The sequence below is a fragment of the Rattus norvegicus genome, chromosome 14 (assembly GCF_036323735.1).
Source record: "Rattus norvegicus strain BN/NHsdMcwi chromosome 14, GRCr8, whole genome shotgun sequence".
In the NCBI taxonomy this organism is placed as follows: domain Eukaryota; kingdom Metazoa; phylum Chordata; class Mammalia; order Rodentia; family Muridae; genus Rattus; species Rattus norvegicus.
This window is the reverse complement of record NC_086032.1, coordinates 28,293,725-28,316,670: the sequence shown is the minus strand read 5'-3', so window position 1 is coordinate 28,316,670 and position 22,946 is coordinate 28,293,725. Positions and strand designations below refer to the sequence as shown.

General features: G+C 37.7%; 2 long non-coding RNA genes across 3 annotated transcripts in view; one reads left to right on the top strand and one right to left on the bottom strand.

Moving 5' to 3' along the window:
• The window catches only part of LOC120096593 (uncharacterized), a 57,639-nt gene that overhangs the window by 22,616 nt on the left and 12,077 nt on the right, over positions 1-22,946 (top strand). The window contains exon 2 of one of the 2 annotated variants that reach the window (XR_010057498.1): positions 14,446-14,489. This is a non-coding gene — a long non-coding RNA (uncharacterized LOC120096593). Of the gene's footprint in view, positions 1-14,445; positions 14,490-18,028; positions 21,823-22,946 lie in introns of those variants that run through there. The other variant, XR_005493217.2, reaches the window with a different exon arrangement.
• On the bottom strand, positions 2,133-21,872 carry LOC134481738 (uncharacterized). Its single transcript, XR_010057497.1, has 2 exons — positions 21,537-21,872; positions 2,133-3,069 (listed from the first exon to the last, which is right to left on the bottom strand). It is a non-coding gene; the product is annotated as an uncharacterized LOC134481738 (long non-coding RNA).

Genomic DNA, 22,946 nt, shown 5'->3' with positions numbered 1-22,946 from the left:
TTGGAAGTCACAGTTATCTGTTCAGTTCTCTATACATGTAAAAATATCCATTCATTTTAATTTTTAAAATATTTGTTGTTTTCAAATTATTTAGTTAAAATAGATTTTCTTCCTATAATATATTATGATTATGGTTTTCTCTCTCCAAACACTTCCAAAATTCTTCCCACCTCTACTTCAACTGAATCCATATTCTCTTGATCTCTTAATAGAAAACAAAGATGCATCTAAATAATAATAATATTAATAATAATAATAGTGATAATAAATTAGATATAACAAAAACAAACACATTAGAATGGGGGGGAAAGCACAAGGAAACAGAAGAAATAGTACCAATGAAAAAGCAAAAGAAACATAGATAGGTAGGCATATTCATGAAAACAAAATACTGAAGCCATGACATATAAGCAAAGGTTCTCATAAGGTTAAAAGAAGTTCCTGACAAAACTTTAAGAGATGAAGTAACTGAAAAAAGTAATTTTTTGTGGTCTCATGGCCATCTTCTTCTGGGGATGGGACTTACTTAAGAGTGGTTTGTTTCACCAATGAGACTCCCATTGAAAACATTTATTTCATTTAAAAGAACTTAATAATTGCAATTGGGGACACATGTACACTTCTCTCAGCTAGAGGACACCATCTTGTGAAGACCCCTAAAAACCCTGTACATACCTCTAGTGCTTTATTATGAGCACTGATCCTGATATGTTTAGAAATCTTTGTTTCCTTGCTGTCCTCCATCCCTGTGACTCTTACCCTCCTCCTGACACCTCTTCCACAGGGATCACTAGGCCATGAGCGGATGTATTTGATGGAGACATCACAAAAAAGTACTTTGTACCCCAATGTCTGTTACTGTCTGTTACTTGACACATCATCCAGTTATGGGATTCTGCATTTATTCCTAATTACTTCAAGAGAAATCTTCTTTATGAGGCCTCATAAGGAATCTATGAGTATTGAAGGATGTGATAAGGTACCACTTTATTGCTCTGTTTCTTTAGGAGAACAGTGGTATTTGGTTTAGTATCCTAGGTTCCTAGCCTAACATCACAGGTTTTTGACCCCAAGCAGTGTCAGAGAGGCACTTAAATAGTCGGATAATGTTGGTTATTCCCTTAAACTTTTTGCCATTATTACACTAGAGCATCTTCCAGGCAGTTCATCACAGATCAAAGGGTTTGTAGCTAGGCTGACATTTACCTTTCTCCTTCGAGAGTGCAGAATATCATCACCTAGAACAATCACCAGCACATGGTGAAGGCTCTAAGGAGGCACCAGTTTGAGTTCTCTATGTTCAGTGAGATTTGTATGTATTATCTTTTGCAATGGAACCTTACCATTAGCTTGTGGAGAGCAACTAGTATCGTCAGCAATAGCCTGAGTTGTTTGAGGGTTTCTATACAGCCAACAAGTTCAACAAGTTGATTAGGTACAACCCATTCATTCCTGTCATAGGTTGATGAAAGATGTTCAGTTGGAGTTCCACTTCACCTGTTATTTGAAGATATCTGTGTGTGTGTGTGTGTGTGTGTGTGTGTGTGTGTGTGTGAGCGTGTATGTGTGTGTATATCTGTGTGTGTCTATGTGTGTTTATGTGTGTGTACGTATGTTTGTGTGTGTGTATGTGTGTGTGTTTCTATGTGTGTTTGTGTGTCTGTGTGTTTGTGTGTTTGTGTGTGTGTATGTGGGTGTGCATGTGTGTGTGTGTGTGTGTGTGTGTGTGTGTTCGTGTTAGGGAACTTCTACTGTACTTGGTTTCCATACAACCTCTCCAATAACCCTTAGTTTAGTTGCCCCTTTTGTATTCATTTCCACAATTCTTTTCCCTTTCCTTCATCATTTGATCCTTTCATTCCATCTCACATCGATCCGTCCTAGGGAAATAAATACCCACCTCCAGTGTCATTCCTTTTCTAACCTCTGTGGTTATGCAGATTCTAGAATTGCAGTTTGCTTATTGAAGATAGAACAGACAACATGAACATCTAAATGAATGCACACTGTATTTGTTTTTCTGTAACTTACTAAGTTAGTATTTTGTTAGCTACTTTACTAAGCTAGAGACTATTTTCTTCATTAATAGTATATATTCTTCCAACGCAAAAGAGGCATTTCTGCGCTTAGGCTTTGTTCATTCTTCATGGTTTATTGATCTAGAAATCTTCAGACCAAAAATGGGTCATTTGAGGAGTTTACAAAATATAATATAATTCGTTTGCTGAAAGAGTCTTTAATGTACTGAGGGTAATGAAATCTACTCTCTAAGTCATCCAATTACTCAGGGGTTTCAGAAGAAAATGATCACTTCCAGTGCCCAAATTCAATCTGTATATTTCACAGTTTAAATGAGTATCTTGATTGTAGTGTTGGAAAAATACTACAATTAGGAAGTAAAGCTGTTCTCTTTTTTAATTTTTAATTTTTTTATGTATTAATTTTTATACTCCAGATTTTATTCCCATTCCAGTTCACCCCCTTAGTTTCAGATCCCATACCTCCTCCCTGCACCCCCTCACACCCACTCCCACCCTACCACACCTTAAAATTCCTGGGGCTTCCTGTCTCTTGAGGGTTAGGTGTATCTTCTCTGACTGAACCCAGACCCAGCAGTCCTCTGCTATACATGTGCTGGAGGCCTCATCTTGGCTGGTGTATTCAGCCTAGTTGGTGATCCAGTGTCTGAGAGATCTCAGGAGTCCAGATTAATTAAGACTGCTGGTCCTCCTACAGGGTTGCCCTCCAGCTTTTCCCTAATTCAACCAGAGGGCTCAGCAGTTTCTGTTCATTGGTTGGGTGCACATATCAGCATCTGACTCTTTCAGTTCCTTGGGTATTTTTGAGAACAGTTATGGTAGATTCCTTTTTGTGAATGCCTCAAAACTTCAGTAATCCTGTCAGATTTTCGGGCCTCCCCTTGAGCTGGATCCCACTTTGGGCCTGTCGCTGGATGTTCTTTTCCTCAGGTTCTTCTCCATTTCCATCCTTGCATTTCTTTCAGATGGGAAGAATTATGGGTCAGGGATTCTCTTGATATAGCTGCAGTCAGATTTTGAACTTGATATTCTGAAAGATTATAGTTAAAAAAACATGTTTAAAAAAAGGGGGTTGGGGATTTAGCTCAGTGGTAGAGCGCTTGCCTAGCAAGCACAAAGTCCTGGGTTCAGTCCCCAGCTCCGAAAAAAAAAGAAAAAAAAAAGAAGAAAAAACATTAAAAAAAAAAGAAAGATTATAGTAAATCTTGAAAATAAAGGTCGTGGCTTGTAGGCAGCACCCCACGAGCAAACTTGAGCCTCGGGACCACAGGTAAGACCAACTTTTCTGCTGCAAGAGACCTGCCTGGTGAACTCAGGACACACAGAGGCAAAATTCCTCTAGGACCAGGCACTTCCTGTGTTTACCATGAGTCCCAAACCCGTGGATCCCAGCCCGCAGCAGCTCTCTGCTCCCAAACCCCGTGGGAGAGAGACCTCACCACCTGGTCACTCCTGAGGCTGCAGAGCAGAAGAGACCAGCAACACTGCCCACCCCTGCTCACATCCCTGGCCCAAGAGGAAACTGTATACGGCCTCTGGGTTCCCATGGGGGAGGCCCCAGGAGCGGCAGGACCCCTGCACCTGAGACACCACCAGAACCTGAAAGGACAGATCAGATAAACAGTTCTCTGCACCCAAATCCCATGGGAGGGAGAGCTAAACCTACAGAGAGGCAGACACGCCTGAGAAACCAGAAGAGACTGCACTCTGCACACATCTCTGACGCCAGAGGAAAACACCAAACACCATCTGGAACCCTGGTGCACGGAGGCTCCCGGAAACAGCGGCGCAGATCTTCCTGGTTGCTGCCACCACGCAGAGCTCGTAGGCAGCACCCCACGAACAAACTTGAGCCTCCGGAACACAGGTAAGACCAACTTTTCTGCTGTAAGCAACCTGCCTGGTGAACACCAGACACAGGCCCGCAGGAACAGCTGAAGGCCTGTAGATAGGAAAAACTACACGCCCGAAAGCAGAACACTCTGTCCCCATAACTGGCTGAAAGAAAACAGGAAAACAGGTCTACAGCACTCCTGACACACAGGCTTATAAGACAGTCTAGCCACTGTCAGAAATAGCAGAACAAAGTAACACTAGAGATAATCTGATGGTGAGAGGCAAGCGCAGGAACCCAAGCAACAAAAACCAAGACTACATGGCATCTTCGGAGCCCAATTCTCCCACCAAAGCAAACAGCGAATATCCAAACACACCAGAAAAGCAAGATCTAGTTTCAAAATCATATTTGATCAGGATGCTGGAGGACTTCAAGAAAGACGTGAAGAACTCCCTTAGAGAACAAGTAGAAGCCTACAGAGAGGAATCGCAAAATCCCTGAAAGAATTCCAGGAAATCATAAATAAACAAGTAGAAGCCCATAGAGAGGAGTCACAAAAATCCCTGAAAAAATTCCAGGAAAACACAATCAAACAGTTGAAGGAATTAAAAATGGAAATAGAAGCAATCAAGAAAGAACACATGGAAACAACCCTGGATATAGAAAACCAAAAGAAGAGACAAGGAGCTGTAGATACAAGCTTCACCAACAGAATACAAGAGATGGAAGAGAGAATCTCAGGAGCAGAAGATTCCATAGAAATCATTGACTCAACTGTCAAAGATAATGTAAAGCGGAAAAAGCTACTGGTCCAAAACATACAGGAAATCCAGGACTCAATGAGAAGATCAAACCTAAGGATAATAGGCATAGAAAGAGTGAAGACTCACAGCTCAAAGGACCAGTAAATATCTTCAACAAAATCATAGAAGAAAACTTCCCTAACCTAAAAAAAGAGATACCCATAGACATACAAGAAGCCTACAGAACTCCAAATAGATTGGACCAGAAAAGAAACACCTCCCGTCACATAATTGTCAAAACACCAAACGCACAAAATAAAGAAAGAATATTAAAAGCAGTAAGGGAAAAAGGTCAAGTAACATATAAAGGGAGACCTATCAGAATCACACCAGACTTCTCGCCAGAAACTATGACGGCCAGAAGATCCTGGACTGATGTCATACAGACCCTAAGAGAACACAAATGCCAGCCCAGGTTACTGTATCCAGCAAAACTCTCAATTAACATTGATGGAGAAACCAAGATATTCCATGACAAAACCAAATTTACACAATATCTTTCTACAAATCCAGCACTACAAAGGATAATAAATGGTAAAGCCCAACATAAGGAGGCAAGCTATACCCTAGAAGAAGCAAGAAACTAATCGTCTTGGCAACAAAACAAAGAGAATGAAAGCACACAAACATAACCTCACATCCAAATATGAATATAAAGGGAAACAATAATCACTATTCCTTAATATCTCTCAATATCAATGGCCACAACTCCCCAATAAAAAGACATAGATTAACAAACTGGATACGCAACGAGGACCCTGCATTCTGCTGCCTACAGGAAACACACCTCAGAGACAAAGACAGACACTACCTCAGAGTGAAAGGCTGGAAAACAACTTTCCAAGCAAATGGTCAGAAGAAGCAAGCTGGAGTAGCCATTCTAATATCAAATAAAATCAATTTCCAACTAAAAGTCATCAAAAAAGATAAGGAAGGACACTTCATATTCATCAAAGGAAAAATCCACCAAGATGAACTCTCAATCCTAAATATCTATGCCCCAAATACAAGGGCACCTACATACGTAAAAGAAACCTTACTAAAGCTCAAAACACACGTTGCCCCTCACACAATAATAGTGGGAGATTTCAACACCCCACTCTCATCAATGGACAGATCATGGAAACAGAAATTAAACAGTGATGTCGACAGACTAAGAGAAGTCATGAGCCAAATGGACTTAACAGATATTTATAGAACATTCTATCCTAAAGCAAAAGGATATACCTTCTTCTCAGCTCCTCATGGTACTTTCTCCAAAATTGACCATATAATTGGTCAAAAAACGGGCCTCAACAGGTACAGAAAGATAGAAATAATCCCATGCGTGCTATCGGACCACCACGGCCTAAAACTGGTCTTCAATAACAGTAAGGGAAGAATGCCCACATATACGTGGAAATTGAACAATGCTCTACTCAATGATAACCTGGTCAAGGAAGAAATAAAGAAAGAAATTAAAAACTTTTTAGAATTTAATGAAAATGAAGATACAATATACCCAAACTTATGGGACACAATGAAAGCTGTGCTAAGAGGAAAACTCATAGCGCTGAGTGCCTGCAGAAAGAAACAGGAAAGAGCATATGTCAGCAGCTTGACAGCACACCTAAAAGCTCTAGAACAAAAAGAAGCAAACACACCCAGGAGGAGTAGAAGGCAGGAAATAATCAAACTCAGAGCTGAAATCAACCAAGTAGAAACAAAAAGGACCATAGAAAGAATCAACAGAACCAAAAGTTGGTTCTTTGAGAAAATCAACAAGATAGATAAACCCTTAGCCAGACTAACGAGAGGACCCAGAGAGTGTGTCCAAATTAACAAAATCAGAAATGAAAAGGGAGACATAACTACAGATTCAGAGGAAATTCAAAAAATCATTAGATCTTACTATAAAAGCCTATATTCAACAAAACTTGAATATCTACAGGAAATGGACGATTTCCTAGACAAATACCAGGTATCGAAGTTAAATCAGGAACAGATAAACCAGGTAAACAACCCCAAAACTCCAAAGGAAATAGAAGCAGTCATTAAAGGTCTCCCAAACAAAAAGAGCCCAGGTCCAGACGGGTTTAGTGCAGAATTCTCTCAGACCTTCATAGAAAACCTCGTACCAATATTATCCAAACTATTCCACAAAATTGAAACAAATGGAGCACTACCGAATTCCTTCTATGAAGCCACAATTACTCTTATACCTAAACCACACAAAGACCCAACAAAGAAAGAGAACTTCAGACCAATTTCACTTATGAATATCGACTCAAAAATACTCAATAAAATTCTGGCAAACCGAATCCAAGAGCACATCAAAACAATCATCCACCATGATCAAGTAGGCTTCATCCCAGGCATGCAGGGATGGTTTAATATACAGAAAACCATCAACGTGATCCATTATATAAACAAACTGAAAGAACAAAACCACATGGTCATTTCATTAGATGCTGAGAAAGCATTTGCCAAAATTCAACACCCCTTCATGATAAAAGTCCTGGAAAGAATAGGAATTCAAGGCCCATACCTAAACATAGTAAAATCCATATACAGCAAACCAGTTGCTAACATTAAACTAAATGGAGAGAAACTTGAAGCAATCCCACTAAAATCAGGGACTAGACAAGGCTGCCCACTCTCTCCCTACTTATTCAATATAGTTCTTGAAGTTCTAGCCAGAGCAATCAGACAACACAAGGAGGCCAACGGGATTCAGATCGGAAAAGAAGAAGTCAAAATATCACTATTTGCAGATGATATGATAGTATATTTAAGTGATCCCAAAAGTTCCATCAGAGAACTAAAGCTGATAAACAACTTCAGCAAAGTGGCTGGGTATAAAATCAACTCAAATAAATCAGTTGCCTTCCTCTATACAAAAGAGAAACAAGCCGAGAAAGAAATTTGGGAAACGACACCCTTCATAATAGACCCAAATAATATAAAGTACTTCAGTGTGAATTTAACCAAGCAAGTAAAAGATCTGTACAATAAGATCTTCAAGAGTCTGAAGAAAGAAATTGAAGAAGTCCTCAGAAGGTGGAAAGATCTCCCATGCTCATGGATTGGCAGGATTAATATAGTAAAAATGGCCATTTTACCAAAAGCGATCTACAGAATCAATGCAATCCCCATCAAAATACCAATGCAATTCTTCAAAGAGTTAGACAGAACAATTTGCAAATTCATCTGGAATAACAAAAAACCCAGGATAGGTAAAACTATCCTCAACAGTAAAAGGACTTCAGGGGGAATCACTATCCCTGAACTCAAGCAGTATTACAGAGCAATTGTGATAAAAACTGTATGGTATTGGTACAGAGACAGACAGACAGACCAATGGAACATAATTGAAGACCCAGAAATGAACACACACACCTATGGGCACTTGATTTTTGACAAAGGAGCCAAAACCACCAAATGGAAAAAAGTTAGCATTTTCAGCAAATGGTGCTCGTTCAACTGGAGGTCAACATGTAGAAGAATGCAGATCGATCCATGCTTATCACCCTGTACAAAGCTTAAGTCCAAGCGGATCAAGGACCTCCACATCAAACCAGATACACTCAAACTACTAGAAGAAAAACTAGGGAAGCATCTGGAACACATGGGCACTGGAAAATATTTCCTGATCAAAACACCAATGGCTTATGCTCTAAGATCAAGAATCGACAAATGGGATCTCATAAAACTGCAAAGGTTCTGTAAGGCAAAGGACACTTTGGTTAGGACAAAACGGCAACCAACAGATTGGGAAAAGATCTTTACCAATCCTACAACAGAAAGAGGCCTTATATCCAAAATATACAAAGAACTCAAGAAGTTAGACCGCAGGGAGACAAATAACCCTCTCAAAAAATGGTGTTCAGAACTAATCAAAGTATTCACAGCTGACGAATGCCGAATGGCGGAGAAACACCTAAAGAAATGTTCAACATCTTTAGTCATAAGGGAAATGCAAATCAAAACAACCCTGAGATTTCACCTCACACCAGTGAGAATGGCTAAGATCAAAAACTCAGGTGACAGCAGTTGCTGGCGAGGATGTGGAGAAAGTGGAACACTCCTCCATTGTTGGTGGGATTGCAGACTGGTAAAACCATTCTGGAAATCAGTCTGGAGGTTCCTCAGAAAATTGGACATAGAACTGCCTGAGGATCCAGGTATACCTCTCTTGGGCATATACCCAAAAGATGCCCCAACATATAAAAAAGACACGTGCTCCACTATGTTCATCGCAGCTTTATTTATAATAGCCAGAAGCTGGAAAGAACCCAGATGCCCTTCAACAGAGGAATGGATACAGAAAACATGGTACATCTACACAATGGAATATTACTCAGCTATCAAAAACAATGACTTTATGAAATTCGTAGGCAAATGGTCGGAACTGGAAAATATCATCCTGAGTGAGCTAACCCAATCACAAAACCCCCAGTGAACTAGTCTATGGGGGGAGGGCGGCAATGGGGGGAGGGTTGGGAGGGGAACACCCATAAGGAAGGGGAGGGGGGAGGGGGATGTTTGCCATAAAATATAGAAAAGAAGAAACAGCAAAAAAATTAAAAAAATTAAATAAAATGAAAGAAAATAAAAAAAAAAACAAAAAAAAAACCAAAAAAAAAAAAAAAAAACAAAACACACATGGTATGCACTCATTGATAAGTGGCTATTAGCCCAAATTCTTGAATTACCCTAGATGCCTAGAACAAATGAAACTCAAGACGGATGATCAAAATGTGAATGCTTCACTCCTTCTTTAAAAGGGGAACAAGAATACCTTGGCAGGGAATAGAGAGGCAAAGATTAAAACAGACACAGAAGGAACACCCATTCAGAGCCTGCCCCACATGTGGCCCATGAATATACAGTCATCCAATTAGACAAGATGGATGAAGCAAAGAAGTGCAGGCTGACAGGAGCCTGATGTAGATCTCTCCCGAGAGACACAGCCAGAATACAGCAAACACAGAGGCGTGTGCCAGCAGCAAACCACTGAACTGAGAATAGGACCCCCGTTGAAGGAATCAGAGAAAGAACTGGAAGAGCTTGAAGGGGCTCGAGACCCCATAGGTACAACAATGCCAAGCAACCAGAGCTTCCAGGGACTAAGCCACTACCTAAAGACTATACATGGACTGACCCTCGACTCTGATCTCATATGTAGCAATAAATATCCTAGTAAGAGCACCAGTGGAAGGGGAAGTCCTGGGTCCTGCTAAGCCTGAACCCCCAGTGAACTAGACTGTTGGGGGGAGGGCGGCAATGGGGGGAGGGTTGGGAAGGGAACACCCATAAGGAAGGGGAAGGGGGAGGGGGATGTTTGCCCGGAAACCGGGAAAGGGAATAACACTCGAAATGTATATAAGAAATACTCAAGTTAATAAAAAAAAAAAAAGAAAGAAAATAAAGGTCGTTTGATAAACTGGAATTGAGGGTTCCTATTATTTTTAGCATTTCTTTCTGAGTCAGATTTTGATCCCTTGGTTGGATTTTTATGTTAATATTTTTAAATTATAACTTCATTGCCTGTTTCGATCTAATTTGATAAAGAACTATATTGCTACTTTACATAAAATGTTTGTGGATGGTAGGATTCTCCAACTGTAATTGCCTGCCAAGCAAGGATGACTACACAAGGTTTTATGAAACCTTTAAAAAACTGAAATGTAGTGTATGTTTTTAATTGCAACACTGACAGGCAGAGACCCTTCTATCTCCCATGCTCCTTGACCACAAAGCCAAGCAAAATCTCTGAGAGCATTCTCCAAACAGGAAGTGAATATTGTCTGACAGGGAACAAGAATCAAATTTGTCCTGTAGCCACTACATGTCTATGTACCCCCATGCATACATAGAAGAACACATGTAAACATGAAAAACAGGTATACAGACACAAATAACCACAAACAGAGGTTTGTGCGGAAAATGCACTTGCCTTCATAGTTTAGAATGGAAATTCATATGTTGCTGTCATAGTAATGTCTTAGTAAAAAATAACACATACAAATTTAGTTAACAAAATTTAAATTCCAAATTAGAAATTCGTATCTAAATGCACTATTACTAATTTGCATAGATTCCTTTAGTGACCAACAGCTAGAAATCAAATACCTCTGTGAAGTTTATTACTTTGAAATGTTTCTCAAGACATTTTATGTTAATCCCATTATAATGGACTACAATCAAGCACCTTCAATGGCAGTAATTTTCGACATTTTATAGAAACTGTGGATGGATTGAACTGAATCCAAAACCTATTCCAAATAAAAGAGCTCTCGACACTTACGTTCTTGGTAACAGTGGATGCTGAACTATCTACCATAAAACAGCAACATAGAATACTATTTTGTACATTCACCTTAGAAACTCATTTTTTTAAAAGTTCTTTTGTTGGAGGATATTTTATGTCAAAATATAATTTCAAGGTAAGAAAGATGAATTCCCAATATTTTTTGAGTTTTCCTGAGATGTATGAAGCTTTATGAAGCTTTAGGCATTTATATTTACAAAGCTTATAAGTAAGTCCAATTTCATAAACTATGAATTGATCATGGAGAATCAAATAAAAATTACCCTGTTTTATAAGTCTGATTTTTTTCATCTTTATTAAATGGGGTATTTCTTATTTACATTTCAAATGTTATTCCCTTTCCCAGTTTCCAGGTCAATATTCCCCCTAATCCCTCCCTCTCCCCTTCTATATGGGTGTTCCTCTCCCCATCCTCCCCCAATTACCGCCCTGCCCCCAACAATCCCGTTCACTGGGGGTCCAGCCTTGGCAGAACCAAGGGCTTCCCCTTCCACGGGTGCGCTTACTAGGCTATTCATTGCCTCCTATGAGGTTGGAGCTCAGGGTCGGTCAATGTATATAGTCTTTGGGTAGTGGCTTCGTCCCTGGAAGCTCTGGTTGTTTGGCACTGTTGTTAACATGAGGTCTCAAGCCCCTTCAGCTCTTTCAGTCCTTTCTCTGATTCCTTCAACCGGAGTCCCGTTCTCAGTTCAGTGGTTTAATGATGGCGTTCGCTTATGTTTTTGCTGTATTCTGGCAGGAATGTGTCTCTCAGGAAGAAGATATGATTGAACAACAACAAAGAACCCAACTCTATTGGAAACATAGGACCAGTATTAAAATTAATGCATTCTTATCAGATAAGAAAAATAAGGAAAGCACAAAACATTGATGCATCCTTGGACAACAGTGGGCAGAATTATATCATACAGCACTTAAAATGATAATTTTACTGTTCTGTATTACACATTGCCTTCAAATACTTCCATAGTCATTATTTTAGATTCCTGGGTAGTCTAGGTACTCCTTGAACAATATAGAACAGTTGAGGTCAAAGAAATGAGGTGATCAAGGCAGGGACCTGATTTGCATTATGATAACAGCAAGGTACACTCAAGCAAAAACACACCCAGCTTGCAATTAAAAAGGAAATCTCTTTTGCTACTAGAAAGAAAAGCCTCTACAAATGTGATTCAAAAAGCCAAAGGTTCTCCAAAGCAGGAAGCCGGGCAATGTTGTCAACATGTTCTGACTTCTGAATTTTGAAGGATACACAAGTAAAGGGGTTATGGAATTTCACTCCAGTGAAATTTATGTCGGGAAATATGGCTTAGGGAGGTCCCTCCTTGAAGGCCCTGAGAGGGCATAGGTCACTGTGTAAAGTGAAATCTGGATTTTATTAGAGATCTCAAGATGCTAAACACTTTAGAGTCTAGGTATATTTGCCAGGGATTTCTGTATATGGGTAATAGGATGACCACAATAGATAAATGTATCCTGCAGGCAGAAAAGCTGGCAGTACAAATTCATATAAGCCCTTCACTTTGACATAGACCTATAGGGTTTGGAGTTTTCACTGACTGCTTTTACTCTAGGTTTAGTCTATTATTTCTCCAGTATGCCTTGATCCCCCTTTTTGCAGTAGTAATAGATATTGAATGGCACTGTATGTTAGAAATATTAAATTTGCTTCTTGATTTTGCAGGGGTTCCCACATAGATTTGTCCTGCATCTCAGAAGAAACTTTGGAATTTGGACTTAGTGTTAAAATTGAAAATCTATTGGGAAGATTGAACTAAATGCATTTTGTATTATGATGTGGTTCCAGCCCTATGGAGCCAGCAAGTGGGATGTGGTGATTTGAATGACAGTATTTTTCATTGGCTCTTTCGTTTCAATATTTGTTCCCCAGTTGTTGGTAATGTTTAGGGAGAATGAAAATGTGTAACTACTATGGAAGTAATAGTTGAAGCAACTTTCACACTGATGCTTATTACAAATCCTGACTTTATCATCAAGGCATATGAGAGCAGAACAGTCTTCAAAAGAATACACGCATGTATGAATATAAATATTGAGTTATGGCTGGAACAATAGGAAGAAGGCTATTTTCAGAATAGGAAATTATCCCTTCGAAAAAGGTTTCAATGATTATACAGAATCTAAAAACTCATCTATGAACACAATGAATTAACTAGCAAGTAAACTTAAGGCAAGGCAAATGATACCAAGTGTATGATCTTGATCCTCAATGTTCCTCAAAGACCCGTAAGCTATAGGCTTAGTCCCCAAATTATGTCATTATTGGAGGCAAAATCATGTAGTAGTTAAGGTATTATGAAGTTAGGTAAGTGGCTCTGTGGTATTGGAAGAGATAGTAGGTCTTTCTCCACCCAAACCTTCCTTTTCTAGTTCCAGACCATGAATTGTAAATGAGCCTGCTCTAGCATGAACTGTCTCACAATAATGTACAATGTCCCTTCAGTGTCTACGTGATGAGTCTAAGTAGTTTTGGATGAAAATCCCTGAAATCACACTGAAAACAGTCCTCTTTTTGAGCAATTTATTTTAGGTATTTTTTCAACAAAAGGCCTGCCATATGTTAAGTACGTCCATAACTTATATAAAAGTGATCTTAGGAAGAATCAAAGAGAATGGATAATGAATTTTATAAAATTATCACAGTATGTTACTTGGTAAAGTGTGAGCATATGCGTTATACTTGATTTAATTCAAAATATCTGAAAAACATGAGAGCTTTCCATCCCTACACATGCATTCTAATTTTAAAGTAATCCTAGAATACATTTACCAAAATGTACAAATAAATGAATCACTATTACTGTAAAGTCAGACCTGAAGTACATTAAATTGTAGAGGTTCAAGGAACAAAATATGTGTGAAATACAAATGCAAAATAGTGCTTTCAGCACTGCCCTCTGAAGAAAGAAAGGCCAGTGTTACTGAAATAAATCTCTAAATTTAAAACATATTTTAGTATTCAGAAAATTGCAAGTGATTAAAATAAAAAAGAAATCTCAAGGGGACAAAACCCGGAGTAAAATGTGGACATTTGAACAATTATCAGAGGAGACAAAAGGCGCCGATCCTAAGAACATTTTCTCTGAAGTAAGTTTTAAGCTGTTGGCTATCAAAAGAGGCCAGGTTTATTCTGACTAGAGCCAGGTTTCCAAATCCTGCTTTAGAAACTATCCCAATATGGAAATAATTCTTTGTATTTTATAGCTTTATGAAGTCTTTCATCTAAGAATCTCAAAGAGGAAATAATGTGAGTTGTAATGATTGAATTCTTGAATATTAATGACTTTAAGAAAAATGGAAGCAATTAAAAGGAAATAGAAGTCTACTCTAATGAAAGGCACTTTTTAATGTTATACATAAGGTTAGTTGGATAGTTACAGAAGAATGATAGCTGATAGCAATTACTTTGTATCTGACTTTCCTTCTATGCAGGATAATTATGCTACATGAACAGGAGAGAGACTTTTCAGAGAAATGTAAGTGTTTTGTACTAACAGGAACCTGTCTCTCTTATTCCTATCAGAATGCCGCTATTCATGAAGTGTTTCAAAATGAAAATGCATAAGCACTGCATTCAGGATTATTTATAACCCAAGGCCTTTAATAGAAATGAACGGGCTCTAAAATGCTGCACTGTTCCTTACATCAAGGCCACCATCAAACAGTAACACAGTAGCCAGTAAGATCTGATTTACTGACCACGAAAGTCTCATGCAAATTAAAATCATGGCCATTTATTTTAAAAGCAGTTTCTTAATAAAACATGTTCACTTATTTAATTATGGATTGAAAAGCAACTGTACTCTACAGAGTATCTCTGTTGAAATTGCACAAGAAGCATCGTTTTGAGGTATATCGTCACTAAACAGCCTTCCTTACATGACAGCCTTGGAAAGAGAAAGAAAGAAAGAAATGAAAGGGGGAGACCACAGCCTTGTCTTGGCCTAATGATTTTGTCTTGTGCAAAAACAGGGTAACAGGGCACCTTACGGTTTAAAAGTCACATTGCGTTGAAAATTATGGTACCTAGAAATTTATAGTATTACTAAGCATTGACATAAAAACAATGATCTTACAACTTAAGTTGCATTCTTAAATTTGCTATACATTGCAGTATATTATTGGTCATGTGCACGTTTTTCATGAAAAACAAAAAGATTGGCTGCAACTTGAAGAAGAAATATTGAGAACAAGTGTTTAGAACTGTGTTGCATATTTGAATTTTGGAGAATAACTTCATAGGCATTATTGAAATCTTGTATTTTCTCCTCATTCCATCAAGGTTATATTTATGTGTATAAATTGGATATTTATTTTTCTCTCTCAGGCAGTAAGTACCCTAATCTTTATGAAAGTCAAAATTTTCTGATCTGCTTCTACCATGGTAGAGAAAAAATGTTATTTAGGACAGCAGAAGGAAGGAACAGATAAATACACACTCAGGCACACACATTTCAGTGCAACTCTATGACAAGGTTTTAATTACCTCATTTATATTTTTCTATCTATTTATAGCTTTTAAATACTAGTAATTATGATTTGCCAACTTAGAATAAATTCGTAGCAAATGATTAGGATATATCAAATTTGAAAGAAGTCAATTAAGTACATTTTCCTATATTAGAGAAATATATTTTCATTTGAAAGAAACATGCTAAATTTTTTCAGTGGCTTGTAAAGTTTTCACCAAGCATGTGTTAATATGTATCCATGACAAACCTGAACAGTAGTTTATATCACATGGTTATCATCTGGGACTTTGAGATGATGAGAAGTGCTAATGGTTAATATTTCCACAGTAGTGACCGGGTTCTGATGATGCAATGTTTATTAAATTTTAATTTGGTGTCCTATAAACTCTTGATTAAATGGTCCTATGAAATATGGACATTCATTTGAGATTAAATGGCTACATTATCATAAACCATAGTTCATATTTTAAAGCCTTCTTCTTTGCATATAGACAAAAATCTGAGGTGCTCCCTTTCCAAGTGTTGCATTTTAAAAGTACAATGTGACTGCAAGCTCCAGGAAGACAGTGGTGCATCTTAATTTAAGCTGTTGTCCGAGTGGATGTTAAACATGTGTGAAGTCCTAATTCCTCATGCCTAGATAGGCAATGCACTTGATGGCTATATTCCAGTGTTCTTTAAATTATTCACCACTGCTACAGACAAAACTTCAGTTAAGACATGAAAATATAGGAGCATTCCAAAGAGCCTGAATATATTTAGAAGAAAAAAATGATGCTTGAAACATTTTCCTTTATTTCAAGGAAGTAAATGAAAGCATAGAAACATATTCCCTAAGGCTTGAAAGAGTATTACCTACATCATTTCAGCTCCCATAAGGTCTATTCCTTGAATACTTTTCCATGGAAGCAGAACAACCTACAAACCACTGACTTCAAATTTGCTTCTTGCACATTGCGGGAAAGAAATGAGGGAAAAGAAGATTTTCAATACTGGACACAAGAATTTCCGACATAAAATTAAAATTGTTACATTGCATATAAAAGTTACAATTCACGTTTATAATTTCATAGTTCTTTATTTCATGTATTAAATTTAAAATTGTAAAAGATAAAATAACATGCCAGGCCAGAAGCCTACTTCATGTTTCTACATCAACTGAATCAGAGAAATAATAAAGGCAGCAAAACAAACAAAATACTCCCAATAAAAACAGAGATTCTGTAATGTCAAAAAAAAAAAAAAACTAAAGAGAAGATGTTGTAGAATAGAAAGTAACTATCTATCACCACACCAGAGCAATGTTTGAAATCAAACCGGAAATAGAATTATAAGCATACCACCCAGCATTAGAAGAAAATTCCTATAGCAGTTAATTTTAGAGATCAAATTAACCAAGTCACTGACTGCTCAGTGGGTCAGACATTCTCTAAGCTTATCCTATAAAAAGAACTCAAATAGATTAATAGTGAAAGGAGCAGATGGAGGGGAGTTGTGCTATCAGCCAACACACTCTTTTAGAAGACAAAATCAGAATGAAATCCACCCAAGTGCGAGAACAAATTCCTGTGTTTGTGCTTTCCATCAGTGGCAAGTTGACATACGCTGCTCTTGTTTTTTTTTTTTTTTTAATTTTTTATTAACTTGAGTATTTCTTATATACATTTCGAGTGTTATTCCCTTTCCCGGTTTCCCGGCAAACATCCCCCTCCCCCCTCCCCTTCCTTATGGGTGTTCCCCTCCCAACCCTCCCCCCATTGCCGCCCTCCCCCCATAGACTAGTTCACTGGGGGTTCAGTCTTACCAGGACCCAGGGCTTCCCCTTCCACTGGTGCTCTTACTAGGATATTCATTGCTACCTATGGGGTCAGAGTCCAGGGTCAGTCCATGTATAGTCTTTAGGTAGTGGCTTAGTCCCTGGAAGCTCTGGTTGCTTGACATTGTTGTACTTTTGGGGTCTCGAGCCCCTTCAAGCTCTTCCAGTTCTTTCTCTGATTCCTTCAACAGGGGACCTACTCTCAGTTCAGTGGTTTGCTACTGGCATTCGCCTCTGTATTTGCTGTATTCTGGCTGTGTCTCTCAGGAGCGATCTACATCCGGCTCCTGTCGGTCTGCACTTCTTTGCTTCATCCATCTTGTCTAATTGGGTGGCTGTATATGTATGGGCCACATGTGGGGCAGGCTCTGAATGGGTGTTCCTTCAGTCTCTGTTTTAATCTTTGCCTCTCCCTTCCCTGCCAAGGGTATTCCTCATTTAAAGAAGGAGTGAAGCATTCACATTTTGATCATCCGTCTTGAGTAATCAGTCTGGAGGTTCCTCAGAAAATTGGACATTGAACTGCCTGAGGATCCAGCTATACCTCTCTTGGGCACATACCCAAAAGATGCCTCAACATATAAAAGAGACACGTGCTCCACTATGTTCATCGCAGCCTTATTTATAATAGCCAGAAGCTGGAAAGAACCCAGATGCCCTTCAACAGAGGAATGGATACAGAAAATGTGGTACATCTACACAATGGAATATTACTCAGCTATCAAAAACAACGAGTTTATGAAATTCGTAGGCAAATGGTTGGAACTGGAAAATATCATCCTGAGTGAGCTAACCCAATCACAGAAAGACATACATGGTATGCACTCATTGATAAGTGGCTATTAGCCCAAATGCTTGAATTACGCTGCTCTTGTTACTGACTTCATTTCTGTTACTCTTTCTGTCATCCTACAGACTTGAACGAAGGCATCGACCTTTAGTACATCTTGAGCCTGCCTGTGTACCTGTCAGTGTGATGTTTCAGTTCTCAGATTTTGAATCAGCGTTGTTTTTTGTTTGTTTTTTTTTTTGTTTGTTTTTTGTTTTTCTGGGTTTCTAGGTTGCTGAGCACAAAATGAGGAAATTATCAGTTTCCGTAATTACTCATGTAAGAATATAATATTCACTTTTCTACTGTGATAAGACAGCATGAAAAAGGCAACCCACAGGAGAAAGTGCTGATTTGGCGCTAACAGTTTCAGAGGCTGAGAGTTTATAACCATATGGCAAGAAGCATGGCAGCAGGTAAACAGGCATGGCACGGTAGCGGAGATTTACATCTTGAGAAATAATCGTAAGACAGTGTTTCCTGAGGATAATGTAGACTCCTGCTACTTCCAATTTTCCCTAGTGATACGCCTCCTCCGACAACGACATACCTCTTAATTTAATCCCTTTAACCAATTCCATCAATTGGAGAACAGGTACTGAAAATATGAGGCTATGGGGGGCTTTTTTTAAACTATCATAGTGTACATGTGCCTCTTTAATATCTCCTATTGGTTTTTAAGAAACATCACTGATAATTGGATTCTATTTTTCCCTCCCTACATCAGGAAAACTTCAGTAAAAGATCAATGACTTTGACTCCTACATGAGATTTATGGCCTTGATCTTGGCGTTAGTAAAGAACACAATGTTAGGATTGACTTCGGTTGCATGTGAGGAACAGGTCTCCCTCATGACCCTCTTTTCTGATATGTTGAGAAGTTGTATCATAGGATGAGAACTTTTACTTCTACAAACCAATGAGGACACTTCTAATTGCTGCAGTGCTAGTGGAGTTTTATGAAAATTGATACAAGTATTTATTCTCCTAATGAGGGAGATATCAGTGAAAACCTAGTGAAGGGAGCTATTACACACAAATCATCAATGATGGAACTCACATGTGTCCCTTGTGAAGAGTTTGGCTGTCTGTGTAGATCTGGCAGCAGTCAGGGAGTTCTATCATTCTTTTCAGTCCTATTTATGTCATAGAAATCTAGATATTACAAGCATATAAGTTCTCCAGTGCAATGAATCTCTACTCAAATCATACAGACTGAATTTAATGAAATAATTTTGATATCAACCTCAAGAAAAAAGATACTCAAACCAATTAAAAATTGGTAAATAATTATGAATACCAATAGGTTAAAGACAAAGATTGAAAATTACAGGAAACACAAACTATTCAAATATCAGTTACAAAATACCAGAAACAAAGTACATAATATTTTATTAAATAGAAAATGATAAAGATATTATAATACAAACTCTTCAGCCTAAAAAGCATAAACTCTCTAGTGTGCTAAAAGGATAATCATAGAACTATTTATAGTTTAAAATCTAAATCACAAGGGAAACATAAATATGGAGAAGATTTCTATGTCATTCTTGAACTGTTTTGAAAAAATCTGCTTCTGGTAAAATATATTAACCTAAAACCATAAGTAGCCAAACATTTGGAAAGTTAAACATAAAGACATAAGGTGAACAATTTTACAGATTTTCAAAATTTACATGGGAATCTTGCTGCTCATTTTGATGGATTTAGAAGGTGGGACATATATAGGTAATTAATTCAATTACCACCTTAGGATTAATTTATATATTTATAAATCACACACATACATACAGCAATAGACAGGCGTGTGCGCACACACACACACACACACACATACACACACACACACACACACACACACAGAACACCTCCACTGTCCACATGTGAGAATATAAGAAGCAGGCCTTTGACAGAATCCATATCTGCCCTCCCTATAAATTTGAAATTTCTAGCCTCTACAGCTCTCAGAGAGTTGTGTTGTTTATAAGTAACTTAGGTTATAGTATTCCTGAATAGAAGTTCACTGAACTAACATAATTTCAAAATATTAAATGCCAACCAAATTCTTATGCTAGAGGACTAGAGCGATGGCTTAGCAAGTAATACTTGTTTCTCTCACAGAAGTTCAGGGTCTTCTATCATACACATCTGTATCACAACAGACTGTAACTCTCATTTCAAGGAATCTGCTAAACTCCAGTTACTAGGAACAGATATGTTATACATATATAGAGGCAAAACATTCATATGCATAAGATAAATATTTTAAACTGTCACTCTAAAAATGTTCTAACATCCATAGAACTACTATTTTTTGGAAAAAGTCAAAGCAAAACTCAATACTAAAATTCAGAAGAATAGACATAATACCCTACACAGGAAGAATTATATTAAATACAACTGAAGTATATATATTCTTCACAATAAATAGATGAAAATAAGGTTGGCAAGATGGCTCAGTGAGGAAAATGCTTGATGCAAACATTCAACAAAAGAGTAGTCAGCAAAACAGTAATGTTCATAATAACATAAAGTAAAATAAAGTAATTTGATTTTAGAAGAAGAAAAGATTAGACAGAGAGGGGCAATTACAGTGATAAACGTGTAATTCAACTTTCAGATAAGAAAATATTTTGTCAAAAGTGTTCAGGAAACAGTAATACAGATACAATTTTATTTGCAACTGTTAAAAAGTAAAACTGTTGTCAATCTATGAACTGTGTATAATCAGTATTCATGCTGAGATTTTCTAAGCGATGATAAAATAAAATTTAAAAATTGAAGTAAAAAGGAATTATAATGTGATGCAAAACGATATATTTGTCAAAGAAATGGCTATTAGATCCAGACTCACATGGAGAAATGTTAGGTTTCTTATCAAAATTCTAATAGGGTATTTGATAGGAACAGATTAGATCGTTCTAGTTCTTTCCCCAACCCTGGAGGAAAAAGTTCACAATCACTTGTACCTCCAGGTCCCGAGGACCTGACTCCCTTTTCTGGCTGCTGGGCATATGTATTCACAGGTACACGTATTCATGCATGTGCAGATACATATAAACATGATTAAAAAATAAATATTTAAAAACAAAATAAAACAGTAAATTAAAATAGATGTAACTAAGTAACATTTTTATGCCTTGCATTTATCCTTGTGTGCACTAACATTTACAACAAGAACTCGATATCTTTTCCTTTGTTATTTTTTTGCTTGGTTAATAGAATCTTGAAAGATTATTGTGACTTTCAAGGACATAGGATATGTTCCTTTCCCCTTCCATATCCTTGATCATGCTCTGTTCAAGACAGTGAGAATTCCACCTCTGCTGTGGTTAGCAGGGCTCAATGCTTCCTAAGCAGGCGTTATTATTTTCCTCGAATACATGTCTTCTTAGATCCCATTTACCTGTTTGGTTGCTTTATTCCTTCTACCTTACATCCACATCAGGTATCTTGAAGTTTTGAAACCCATCTCTCATTGGGTCACATATTGAGGTATAAAAGCTTTCTCTTAGGACTTGTCCAGTATTGGGAAGCAATTGCTTTGTGACATCCTTCATGGAACATTTTAAAGTGAGAAGGAACGCTAGAGTAGAATGGAAAAAGGTAGCAGCTGTCAAGCCCAAACGCGATATGACAGGTACGTGCTGAGATGGCTGAGGAGCACTGAATGCTGACTGAAAAGTAAACAGGTAAGTCACCTCATCAAGGACGAGCGAACTTCCGGCAGCCCCAGTCACGGTGTGCGTCGTCCCATCTCACAATTAGGGGAAATCAGGTCACATGGGCGGATCGAATGTGGGCAGCCTGAGGTTCTGCACTGGCTTCCACTGCCAGGCTCTCAATAGCTATGGGCAAAAGAATCCTGTTCGTGAGGACGGTTCCGAGTGGATTAATCCTAGAGAAAGACACTTCTAGGATTCTGATATGAAATGCCACAGAATTTACCAACTCGAATGGTTTGAACATCACATCTGGTGGCAGGGTGTAGGTGGGCTTAAATAAATAAGAATCAAGAGTAACTCATGAATGCCAATGACAAAGGCAAAGGCGGGTATTTTGGTAAGACTACATCAAGTGTCATTCAGAAAAGTCACTAAGAGGACAACACAAACTGCAGTTCAGAAGCTGCAGTCAGCACACTGAGTACAAGGAGGTACTGACTTTGAATGGAAATGTCTTGTGTACCTCACACCTCATCCTGGCATCTGGTGATACTATGTTGAACTGATCAAAAATAATAAAAGGAAAAAAAGTAAATATTGTCAATTTTGTCATGATAAAACTGGATGAAACAGGGAAAAATGAGTTTTTGTAAATAAGTTATTGTTTTCAGATAATTTAAAACATACTTCTAATGTATTGTTATAACATATTAATATGCACAATATATAATAGATATTAAATATATATTTATTAATTTATCTTTACTAATAATACATTTAACAAGCAAGTATACATGATAAAAATATACTGTATAAATAATAATACAAATTATACACACATAATGATTCTTTTGATGAAAGTACCTTGAGCTCACATATAACACATCAGAAGCTTGATCCTTTAATGGTAGGAGCATGATGTTTTACTAGTATTTATATAAAAATAAACATAAATATATCCACAATCAAAGTTCTACAGAAGCAAACCAAGAATGAAATACAAATGGTGAGAAGAAATATAATTTATTTTGACTCCATGTTACAGTTCTATCTTTGCAAGATAAATTTTAGAAATAATGTACTTTATGGCCAACATTAAGGAAGAAAAATCCATAAATGCAATCTAAATCTGCTACAATTCATTAATGGTG